We start from the raw sequence: 12,010 nt of genomic DNA on the forward strand, positions 1-12,010 counted from the left end.
AACTTGATGTTGTGCATCTGGGGAGGGAGAAGCTCATGAAGTCTGAATGTTGGCTGCACTAGGGTAAGAAGTGAAGAATGAGGAGCTTAAAAAATTACTTTAACTTTCTTCATGAAAGCTCCCCCACTGCCTTGGAGAGCAGCAGAGCTGGGGGAAGCATCTCAGTGAACAGGAAGATGTAAATGATGTCAACCCACAGGCAAGGACAATTCAGGTCAGTCAATGCTGTATTCCTAACAGAGGCTCATGTGAGCTACTTGAAACATGGCTCTTGGCAGCACTCTCACTAGCTGTATATGAAAGTCCAAGCAGGAGGGCCAGAGAGAGGAACTGTTGCATGAGCTCCAGAAAGCCAGTGGAGGCCGAATCCAAAACATTTGGGGGTAGATTGTACATTTAGGCACAACCCTGAGCAACTGGTGGTCTAGGAGTTGCACCACCCCAGCAGTAGCCAGAGAAGGCATTGTACCACCAATGCTGCTCTGAGGTACGATTCCCTCCACCTCTCTCTTCCTGCTCGGGGGGGGGGGGATCTTTTTGATGCAGGATTAAAGTTTAAGTCTGAAAACTTATGTAAAAATTTAGACCAGTGTCTATTTCAGTTTCCAATCCATGATAGAGGTGAACTGCCATTATGCTCACTTTGAACATACCTGCATACCGTACACACAACATAGCAAACCTTTTTATCATTACATGTCTCCCTTCTTTCTCACTGAGAATCACTTTACATTTTATCACGAAGGCAAAGGCAATGGCAAGTCAAAACAGGCACATATTAAATAATATTTTACTTGTCAACCTCACCTACCAAAACCTCTTGGTTTGCTAGAATGTGTCTTCTGGAGAGTTATCCAGACTATATAAAATACAACACTGTATCAAGTGCAATCTGTTTATAATGTACATTGATGGATTGGAGCACCATCAGTAAGTAGTGGCACTGGAATCCTAAAAATTAGAGATGGAAAAGACCTAAAAGGGTCCATGTAGCCACCTCCATGTTATGGGCAAGGGTCAAACAAAGATGCATAATTTAGTAAACTTTTACTCATAGGCTACATAATAGGTCTGAAGGGGCTAATTTGAGGCTAATATCCATCTACAAAAGGACAGTGTATAAACTCCATGTCAATTGAAAGGTTTTAATCCCTCACTTTTTGAAAATTAGGAATTTTAAATAGCTCAGGAGTCTGGAATATGTGATCGGCTGAGATTGGGATAATTTATATGTTCTTCCCCCTCTAGGGATGAGAACACATTCCAAACTTAACACTGTAATACAGAGCACACCCAGCAATACACAAGAGCCTACAATTGTAATACATTTATATGAAAGAGTCACCCGTCAACTTGCATTCATTCAAACCACCACTAACAATTATATGGATTAGTGCCTAGTTTAACAAAAGGAAGATGTGTCAAAGTGGTTTAAGGGGAATCTGCAGACATTTTGCTAAATGCAGCATGTAGATCAGCACCTGTGAAGAGACAGCATATGCCTTTGAAGACAGAAATTACCTGACAGCCATATTTCAATGTCACCAAGCCTATTTATTTCTTCTCCTTCCCCACGGGAGAGCAACCCTCCAACCCACTATTTGAAAATGACCTCTGCCCTTATCACATTGATATCAGCAAGATGATACCTCTCAACATTATGGTTACAATACTAGCATTCAGACACAGTACTGGTTTTTGCAATTTATTGAAGTGTCAGAAACATAGTTAGGATTTGAGTTATATTCCTGACTCTGCTATTGAATGTAATATTGGGAGAGTCACTTCTCCTATCTGATTTTTTTTTAAAAAGGGATAACACATAGATGATGCAAAACCTAACGATCAGACATTTTGGAATCCCTGTAGGAAAGGTTGCACTGAAGTGCAAACTACTATTGTCTGGTCAAGAGACTGTTGTGAATTATGTTGTGGCCTTATACATGACTGGATGCTCTGTAAGCAGGAGGACTCGGTATCTGCCTCTCAGGATATTCTCTTTTTTTCCTTTGCTGATTCAGAACAAATTTATCCTACTAGATGCTGCATGCTCCATTGACAAAAGTTTTAAATAATAAAAACCCTTAAAAACCAAAACAACCCCATCCTCACCTGCAACATTTCATTGTTTCCTTAGGGTGACCGGTTCTTCTCACTTCATGAAGTTTTAGATAGAGCAGTGAATCCATAGTTTCTTTCTACAATATCTCACTTTAAAACTTCAGAAAACACAAAAACTTGTATGTAACGTTAGTGGTAGCTGTATGCAACAGATGACTTAGTCTTTAGAGCCCTGGCCCAGATCACGTGGCTGGAACCAGGAAATGAGTTTTCAGACCCCAACTCACTATTTCCCTGCATCTTTATACCAATGGAAAGTGGAGGGAGAGTGGATTTTAAAGGTAGCATTCAGATTTGGTAGCACGTTGAACTGGTGTAAATGATAACACAAGGTGCAAGGCAGTCACGAATCAGGCCCTCTCAATTTCTTGTTAGCACTGTACGTCAGATACTTATTACACAGGGCATCTTAAATTTCAAGGGCTTCCCTGAAAACAAATAACCCTGTAACATTATCAGCTCCAAATAAAAAGGAAAGGAGTACTTGTGGAACCTTAGAGACTAACAAATTTATCTGAGCATAAGCTTTTGTGAGCTACAGCTCACTTCATTGGATGCATACAGTGGAAAAATACAGTGAGGAGATATATATACACACACAGAGAACATGAAACAATGTGTGTTAGCTCACCTTACCTGATCACTCTTGTTACAGTATGTATGGTGAGCTATTACCAGCAGGAGAGCAGGGGAAGGGGGAGAAACCTTTTGTAGTGACAATCAAGGTGGGCCATTTCCAGCAGTTGACAAGAACGTCTGAGGAACGGGGGGGGGGGGGGGGGCAATAAACATGGGGAAATATAGTTTTACTTTGCGTAATGACCCATCCACTCCCAGTCTTTATTCAAGCCTAAGTTAATTGTATCCAGTTTGCAAATTAATTCCAATTCAGCAGTCTCTTGTTGGAGTCTGTTTCTGAAGATTTTTTACTGAAGAATTGCCACTTTTTAGGTCTGTAATTGAGTGACTAAAGAGATTGAAGTGTTCTCTGACTGGTTCTTGAACATTATAATTCTTGACGTCTGATTTGTGTCCATTTATTATTCTTGTACATAGAAACTGTCCAATTTGGCCAATGTACATGGCAGATGGGCATTGCTGGCACATGATGGCATATATCACATTGGTAGATGTGCAGGTGAACAAGCCTCTGATAATGTGGCTGATGTTATTAGGTCCTGTGATGGTGTCCCCTGAATAGATATGTGGACACAATTGGCATTCAAAAACCAGTTGGAGAACGCTCTTGTTACAGTGTGTATGGTAACACCCATTGTTTCATGTTCTCTGTGTATATAAATCTCCCCACTGTATTTTCCACTGAATGCATCTGATGAAGTGAGCTGTAGCTCACGAAAGCTTATGCTCAAATAAATTTGTTAGCTTCTAAGGTGCCACAAGTCCTCCTTTTCTTTTTGTGAATACAGACTAACACGGCTGCTACTCTGAAAACAGCTCCAAATAAGACAACATAAAAGGGGACCAATAAGAATAAGCAACTGATACAATTGCTAGCACAACAGAAACAAAATAGGCTACGCCTGATCCTATGCAAATCCTTTTTTAACTTTCTGCCAAAGTACATTCAAGAAAAGAACGGGTGGGGGGAAGGTACAGCTGTTTTCTAGTATTTATGTTGAACTGTGGCCACACAGTCTCCCACTGGGAGCAGCAGGGTGTTGATTAAGAAACAAGCAGGAATTACATTGGAGACCGTTAGAACTTTTCCATGACGGCTCCAGATAGGTTGTGGCAGCAAATTCACTCAAGAACGTGTGCTGCTGTATTTGGGTTTTGCAATCTCAATCAGGATGATGGGAATTAGGGGTTAACAAAGTGCAGCTGATCATATGGCTGTACCCACAGCATTTACTCTGAAGGACACGGTTTGGGCTGCAAACTGTACTGGCCTCTGTCAACATGTGGAATTTTCATTGTTGTCATGGCTAGTCTAACGATGATTATTATACTTGCTACTGCTATGCTCATTGCAAGAGACTGTTATAATGTTCTGGCTGCTAACAAATGGACAGGCTCTGGTTTGCAAGAGTAACATGACCGAATGAAATTATTCTTGTTATCCCTTACCCAAGAGGGAGATATTAATAAGAGACGTTCAGATACAAGATTAAAAATGTGAACCATTAGCGAGAGAGAACAAGACTGGTCTGATGGTTATGGTATTGGACTCCGATTCAGGTGAGACAGATTCTGTTCCCAGCTCTGCAAGACATTTACTCTGAGATTTCACAAATTGGGATGCTGATAACGCTTCTGTCGTACACAGGAGTGTTGGAAGGATGATCTTGTTTTTGGGATATTTACATATTTGTGAGCTGCAATGGTGGGAAATTATTAAAAAAACAAAACCCACACACCATTATAAGGTCAAGTGTAGGTAAAGCTGTAGATAAAAGTGAGGAGTAGCAAAAGGAAAACTGACTCAGCTACAGTTGGATGAACCCCCGACAACAGAATACAAACGGAGTCAGAAAGCCAAAGATAGAAATACAGACACAAATCTGTATTTGGCTAACAATGCGTTCTATTACCTGGACAAAGCTACAGGCTGTTGAAAAGTAAATAACTTTAGTCTTGGTTCAAGTCTAAACACACACAGTGTTGCACATCTTTCCCTATGATTTTTCTCAGATTCTTTCAATGGGTGTAGGATTAATTAATTCTTAAAACAGATGTCCTCAAAGCTTGTGAAGTGGCTCTGAATCCAATTGCAAGCTACATTCATCTATCAAATCCAGTCAGTAGTGTAATGATTTCTTAGCAGTTTGGTATACCCATGACCTTCCTACCGGTGAGATTGCTTGGTCTGTTGCTCCCCCACACGGACGCATGAGAAATTTCAACCCAGTTGTCATTCTGAAAGGAGTTTATTCTGAGAAAAATTAAATATTAGAGCCTAATCCACACATGCCTTTGAATATGGCGTTTACACAGAAGAATATTTCAGTCCAGAGACTAGTTCTGTCAGCTTGTTCTACAATTCAGCAGGAAAGTTACAGATCAGCAATCTGACCTCCAGTATAATATAGACCACAGAATGTCTCCAACATAATTCCTTTTGAACTAGAACATATCTTTTATTTAAAAAACCATCGAATATTGATTTAAAAATTGCCAGTGATGGAGAACCCACCACGACCCTGTTCCAGTAGTTAATTACCATCACCATTAAAAAACTACACCTTATGTTGCAATTATAACTATTTTTACCTTTATATGTAGTCTTGGAAGGATGAGATTTTTAATCAGTAGATGCTAGTAAACATAATTTCATGACAAACATATTTCCATTGATAATTACTGAAATTTACAGATCGGTAAATGTAAGAAAAATGCTGCTTGTGAAATTATACTTGGTTTAAGAATATTTACTTGGTATATTTTGACATGCAATGGTGACAATTTGTATTTTGACAATTATAAAGCTTTAATTTTTTGAATCTCAACATCTACTGTCATTAAATAATTACCCTACCCCCTCTATTGTCTGATCCCACCCCATAATTTCCAGCAACTGTGAAAATTTAAATAGATAAAAATTGGAAAAAAGTTTAAAAATAACCAAGGTTATCCAACTAAATTATAAAAATTAAATAAAAATTTAATTCTCCCAAGCCAATGTATATGGCCTCCTACATTCCAAGGGAGCCTAAAGTCCCTTGATGCATCACATATGCTACCATGACAGAAACACCTTGCTTGCTTCTGAAATGCAGCCACCTCTGGGGCAGGTCACAGAAGCTGCTTAAGAATGCACTGCAACATTACAAAATAGTTTAACTTTTAAGTTATTCTTCACATCCTTTCCTAAACTGTACAAGGAATTTAAAAGGAGGTAGAAAATATTTAGCCAACTTGGAATTTTGGCAGGACCCAGGGATTAAAACCATTAACACTTGTGAGATCAGGGAAAGGGCTTTGTTTTTTTTTAGCTTTTTTGTTTAGTGATCACAAGTAAACAAATTCTCGGTTTTATATCAGCTCTGGGAGACTTCTATCATTCAGTATAAGTAGCCAAAAAATCCCAACAGGTGGTGAGACAACTCACCTGATGAGTTTGTTTGTTTTTCAGTGGCTTGCTGAAAACTAGAAGATACATAACAAAATATTTCATAAGCAACTACAGAATCCATCAGTCTGCATGTGAGATTGCTGATGAAACCCATTTCTGCCTGTAATTACAAACTGGACTTTAGTACCCTGGACTTAAAGCTCTGGGAACTTTACCACTGCATCTAGTTGACCATCAGCTCTTGTGAGTCCTTCACTTTATTTGGCTCCCAGGTGAGCCAAGAACATAGACATACAGGAATATTTTCCAAGGTAGCATCTTACACAATAATTCATTGGGCAGTTTTGGGGCTCAGATAATCCTGTCTCCATAGTTATTAGAGAGACAAGGTGGGTGAGGTAATATCTTTTATTGGACCAACTTCTGTTGGTCACCAACCTTGTCTCTGTAGTATCTCTAATATCTAGTACTGTATCCTGGGACCAACATGGCTACATCAATACTGCATGCATCCATAGTTATTGATAGAAGTAAGTAATAATTCAGAATCTCTCTTCTCTAACTATTTGGGGATTGTTATATTATACTTGCTGACAGTTAATACATCTGCTAGAGCTTAAGGAGTACATCCCAGTCTGTTTAAATTATCTTTTCACCATACTGTTTAAATAGAATGTTATCCTTAAGAGCAGTGAGTCAGCTTTAGACAAACTATACAGTTACTTATAGCATCCTTAAATCAACACCTCTTACTTTCCTGCAATAAGCTTCCTTCCTATAAAATTTGATAACATACAAGACAGATAACTGTACACGTTAAGGTGACCTGACAGTCCCTTAAATTACATTGTCTAAGAGGATAATGGAGACTGACATCTTAAATATTTTTCCCTTTGAAAACGCAGGCTTTGTAAGCAGCTTAGAAAAATATGGATAGAATAACTGAATGTGGACAGGAGAAATGATAAAAGCAGGTGCTGAATGTCACTGGGATTTCTATACACAGGGAAGTGAAACATCAGAACTTAATGTTGTTGGCTAGAGAATATAAACCACAATGCACAAGAGCATTGCAGTACAATGGAAAAATAGTTCATTTAAATGATGGATTTCAGCTGTTATTTAGAAAAGTTAAAGGAGGACACTGGTGGTAAGTTGCTTTTCATTGTGGCTAAAGACGCTGTAACAGACAAGATCCACTTAAGAACGTAATTGTCGTATCTGGTGTTGCCCGTGAACTCAGCAACGCTGAGTACAGATTGTCCTGCTTTTCTAACAGCAGAGGATCCTCCCACTTGATCTCAAGGGAGAATCTCCATTAGCTTTCAGTAGTATAAAGCTTCTGACACACAGCTGATCAGTTAGAGGATAATAGTACTCCACCACCCCCACTAGCCAATACATGACATCTATTTAGATGCAGTTTAACTATTAGGATCATGCAGCACACACAAGATTTCAGTTCCATTTTCACATCAGTGTAACAAATCCATGGACTATCTAGAACTTTTCCATTGTCACTTTGCTGCACAAACCGTGGGCAAATGGGGCTGCAGATTGGCAGCGAATCCTCTCCTCCTGCTGCTAAAAGCACAGACCCCTTTGTCCTGTGATGAAGGAGAATCCCTGTGACACACAGCTGAACAATTCTGAATCTAGAGGGCAGTAGCAGAGGACACACAGCTCACATACTACATGCAATAGGTGCAAGAGCAATGCTTTTAGAATCTGGAACTCACTCAGTTTACTAATCAAGTGTACAAAGGCGGCTTGAGGTTTAGTTCTAAAACTAAGCAGATGCTCCCACTGATGAAGTGGGCATGGAGATATTTCAGAACCAGTTTTCCACTCCCCAGTATCCTGAGGTTTACTAGAACTTTCTTTTGGCAAGGCTAGCAGTAAGCGAATTACACCGCCTTTAATTTAATTTACAAGTATGAAAATAAAAAAACAAGAGTTAGGGTGGTTCACGGAAGTTGATAAATCCATCCTCTTTCCTGCAACTTTTCATGATCAAGGCCTGAATTTCAACAAGGCCTGCTAACAGCATTGCCAAGTGCTATAACTTCTGAGTAGCTGAGATTTATACGGATAGGTTTCCTAAGAGGGTCACCTCCTTCCTCATAAAAGCTGCACATCAGTGCTGAGATGCCAAATTCTGCCTTATTCTGATTTATTATTGGAGTCATTCCTTGCCACTGAATTCTACCCAGAATAAAATCAGTTTATTATTTATATTGCAAAAGTATAGGAATCGCTTTCAAGTGTCCATTCTGAGAAGGTTGGCATTGGGGAAGAGAGGCAATATATGCCGAGCCTCCTTATCAAGGTGCAAGATACAAAAAGAGGGGGACCGTCTGTGATGCCACCTTCGAGGGAGAAAAATCAGAAGCGGGTGTATTATTTATAGCCAAGCAGTTGCTTAGGATTCTGATCCTTGTGGACGGAATAAAAAGAGCCAGAGATATACCCTATTCACTGCAAATACTCTCAATATAAAAAGTGTTCTCAGAACATAGTGAAAGGTTTAGTATATTTTTTTCTGTAACATTAAAGTCAATTTCTGTGTTTTGAGTTCCACAAGTTGCAACAGGTTCCTCCTACTCACACAACTAAAAGCAAAACAAGGCCGAAACCACAATCTCTTACTCAGATTTGTTCTAAAATCATGCAGAAGTAAAAATTTTGCCTGAGTCTGATCCAAACCTTAACCTGACTTAGGTTCAAACAACCTTTAGCCAATTTTAATGGTAAGGTTCACGAACCTTGACAGCCTGGGTCGGAGTGTTTATGCAAGTGAGTCGCATGTGGTTTTAATGTGAACATTTTGCACCACTCCAACCCATTTATTTATTTTTATGACTCAGTCCTCTCCTTTTGGAGTATATTGTAAAAATAAACCTTGATAGAGGCTCAAAGATTATTGTAACTGGAGATAGGTATGGGATTCAGGGCTTGATAAAGCAGAAGACTCTGGTTGGGTTTGTTGGGCAAAGATAGTATAGAATGGAAAAGGAAGGCCTCTGAAGGGTTAACTTGATATGAACTAATGAATTTTAGAGAGGATACTTAGTGTAACATTCACATTTTATTTCAATATACAATCATGAATAGTCAAGAACAGAATGACAAACACAACACACTGAAATGTCAGACTCTACCTTTACTTGGGAGTTTCTCATTTCATATTACTTGTCTATCCTTGTTCTATATTTTTAAAAAAATCCACAACCCACAAAGCAAAAAACCCACTGCCAGTATAATAATCCAAACAAACAACATTCAGGCATATTTCACATTGACAAGGAAGATCGCAGGCTACCTACTGGGTGAACAAATGAGGATCAGCTCCTACAGATGAACCTTTAGAGACTTCCGCAAATGAAATTTCCATGTCTCTCATGAGACTGAAATCTCTTTCCCTATCACATTACTAGTTTATCCTCTGGCTCTAGTGCTTCCTATTTATTTTTTTCTAATAAAATAAATTTATGTTTTATTGAGTTGAGTCTTTTCATCCAACAGAACCTCTTTCATCACCTCTGCTTAAATTATTGCCAAATATTCTTCCTCATCATCTGCAGTGAGTTGTAGAAATTTAGATTCTAATAAATAAAGAGCTCATTATTTATTACATATAATTTGCCCATTCTTCATAAAGCTGAGATTGGATATGGCATTAGTCATACTTAACATACAAACTTGGGCAGATGCATCATTTATGCAGAAGAATATTTTCTCTTAGCACTATGATTAGTTAACCTTGCTAGAAGTAGTGTACATCAGATTATAAAATTCATTGATATGAAAGATGGTTTTTAATATGTTCTTGTTAAGGGAATGACACATGAAATGGCATGTCACTAATCAAAGTGCTCTAATGGGATGGAGTTCAGGCTGTCTAGGATGTCAAAGTGACTAGAATTGTGGTATGCTTTGTGGTTATTGCTGTATTATAATGTTATATCAAATGACAGCTTCTGCTGTGATCAGTGTTCGGGCCGGATACAAAACCCCATTTGCAGTGGATGGAAAGATTCTCTTTAATTTCAGTGAGGTTTGGCTCAGACCCTAAGCTCTTAAATAAATTAAGCAGGATCAGACTAGGTCAATACTTGAATCAAAGACCTTTAAAGGAATGTTTAAATGCAAAAGGAAGTGCTCTGTGTACACTAGATGGTATTCTTTCCTCTGATTCAGTATTAGATCTGGAACCCTGCAAGGTGTTAAGGAGCACTATGTTTCTGAAGGCAACCCCATCCTTCAGGTGACATATCATCCTTGAAAGATGTATTGATACTGTATATTAGTTAAAAGAACAGGCGTACTTGTGGCACCATTAGTTGAGTTTGGCCAGGGCATTGACTCAAGTAATTATCTTCTGCCTACCAAAACGGTCTTCTCCGGTTATGGATGTGTCTACACAGACAAGAGAAACCTGTGGCTGTTTCAATGCGGTGTAGATTTCCAAGCTCAGGCTGCAGCTGGAGCTTTGGGACCCTCCCACTTCAGAGGGTCCTACAGCCCAGGCTCCAGCCTGAGTTGGAAGTCTACACCACAATTAAATAGCCTCGCAGCCCAAGCCCAAGCCCCACAAGCCTGAGTTAGCTGACCCAGGCCAGCTACGGGTGTCTAGTTGCTGTGTAGGCATACCCTGGTATTCTTCACTTCCTGTCCCAAACCAGTGTGTAATGTTGTTGTGCTTTGCTAACACACTTTTTTTTTTTCCCCAGAGACCACTTGAAAATTGCTAAGGGACAAGGCAGACCTCTTAATGATCTTTCCAAATATTGTTTGTACCATTAGCGGAGGATTCTAAGTGCTTTGGATAAGAATGCTTAATAAAAAAACTTTTAAAAACCCATTGGGGTGTGGGGTCTGGCAAGGAGTTAGGGTGTGGGAGGGGGCTCAGGGTTGGGGTGTGGGGTCTAGGAGGGAGTTAGGGTGCAGGAGTGGGCAGGGGGTTGGGGTGCAGGGTCTGTCCAGGAGTTAGGGTGCGGGAGGGGGCTCAGGGTTGGGGTGTGGGGTCTAGGAGGGAGTTAGGGTGCAGGAGGGGGCAGGGGGTTGGGGTGTGGGGTCTGGCCAGGAGTTATGGTGCAGGAGCGGACTCAGGGCTGGGGCAGAGGTTTGGGGTGTGGAGCGCTTACCTGGGGCAGCTTCTGTTTGGTGCGAGGGGTGCAGGTGGGGATGGGGGGGGGGTGCAGGAGCTCCTGTTTGGTGCTCAGGGCAGGGGTGGGGGGTTGCAGAAGTCAGGGAGGTGAGGGGGCTAGGGTGCGTGGGGGGGATGCAGAGTCAGGGCTGGGGTTGTTTGGGGGTGCAGGCGTGAGGGCAGGGGGCGGCTCAGGGCAGGGGACTGGGGTGTGTGTCTGTGTAGGGGGCAGTGCATGGGAGCGGGGGAGCTGGGGCAGTCCCGGCCGCTGGGCTACCTTACCTGGCTGGCGGATGCGTCCCTGGCCTTTTCCCGGGGGCCGCACCTGCGCTGCCCGGCGCCCCCAGCCGGCCCCTCACCTGGCCGCCAGCGCCAGCCAGCAGCCGGAGCCCGGCTCACCGCCCGGGACAGCGCAGCGCATGCGGCGCCTCCAGCCCGCGGCTCCCTCCCTGCTCTCCCCCGCGGCGGGTGCTGGGCTGCCCGGCCCGGGGTCCTCTGTAGCTGGGCAGGCCCGTGCTAGGGCCCTGTGTTTCACTGTAGATCCGTCTCTGGTTACAAAATATGCTCCCCCCCTCCCCTCCCGGGCCAACACTTCGCCTTAGAACTGTTACTACCGTCAGACAAGAGAAGAAGAAAGGGTGGAGGTTCTCATTTTGCCATGGGAATATGGTTGATCCATGGCACCAGCTGTTCTCCCCTGATACAGT

The 12,010-nt window shown here is 41.5% G+C and overlaps 1 protein-coding gene across 2 annotated transcripts in view; it reads right to left on the reverse strand.

The window, feature by feature from the left end:
- The window catches only part of CAMK1G (calcium/calmodulin dependent protein kinase IG), a 65,792-nt gene extending 54,083 nt beyond the window's left edge, over window positions 1-11,709 (reverse strand). The window contains exon 1 of one of the 2 annotated variants that reach the window (XM_048826828.2): window positions 11,586-11,709. The gene's annotated coding sequence lies outside the window, so the exon portion shown is untranslated. The remainder of the gene's footprint in view (window positions 1-11,585) is intronic. The other variant, XM_075121886.1, reaches the window with a different exon arrangement.
- Window positions 11,710-12,010: the final 301 nt, after the last annotated feature.

Source organism: Caretta caretta, chromosome 21 (assembly GCF_965140235.1).
Source record: "Caretta caretta isolate rCarCar2 chromosome 21, rCarCar1.hap1, whole genome shotgun sequence".
In the NCBI taxonomy this organism is placed as follows: Eukaryota; Metazoa; Chordata; order Testudines; family Cheloniidae; genus Caretta; species Caretta caretta.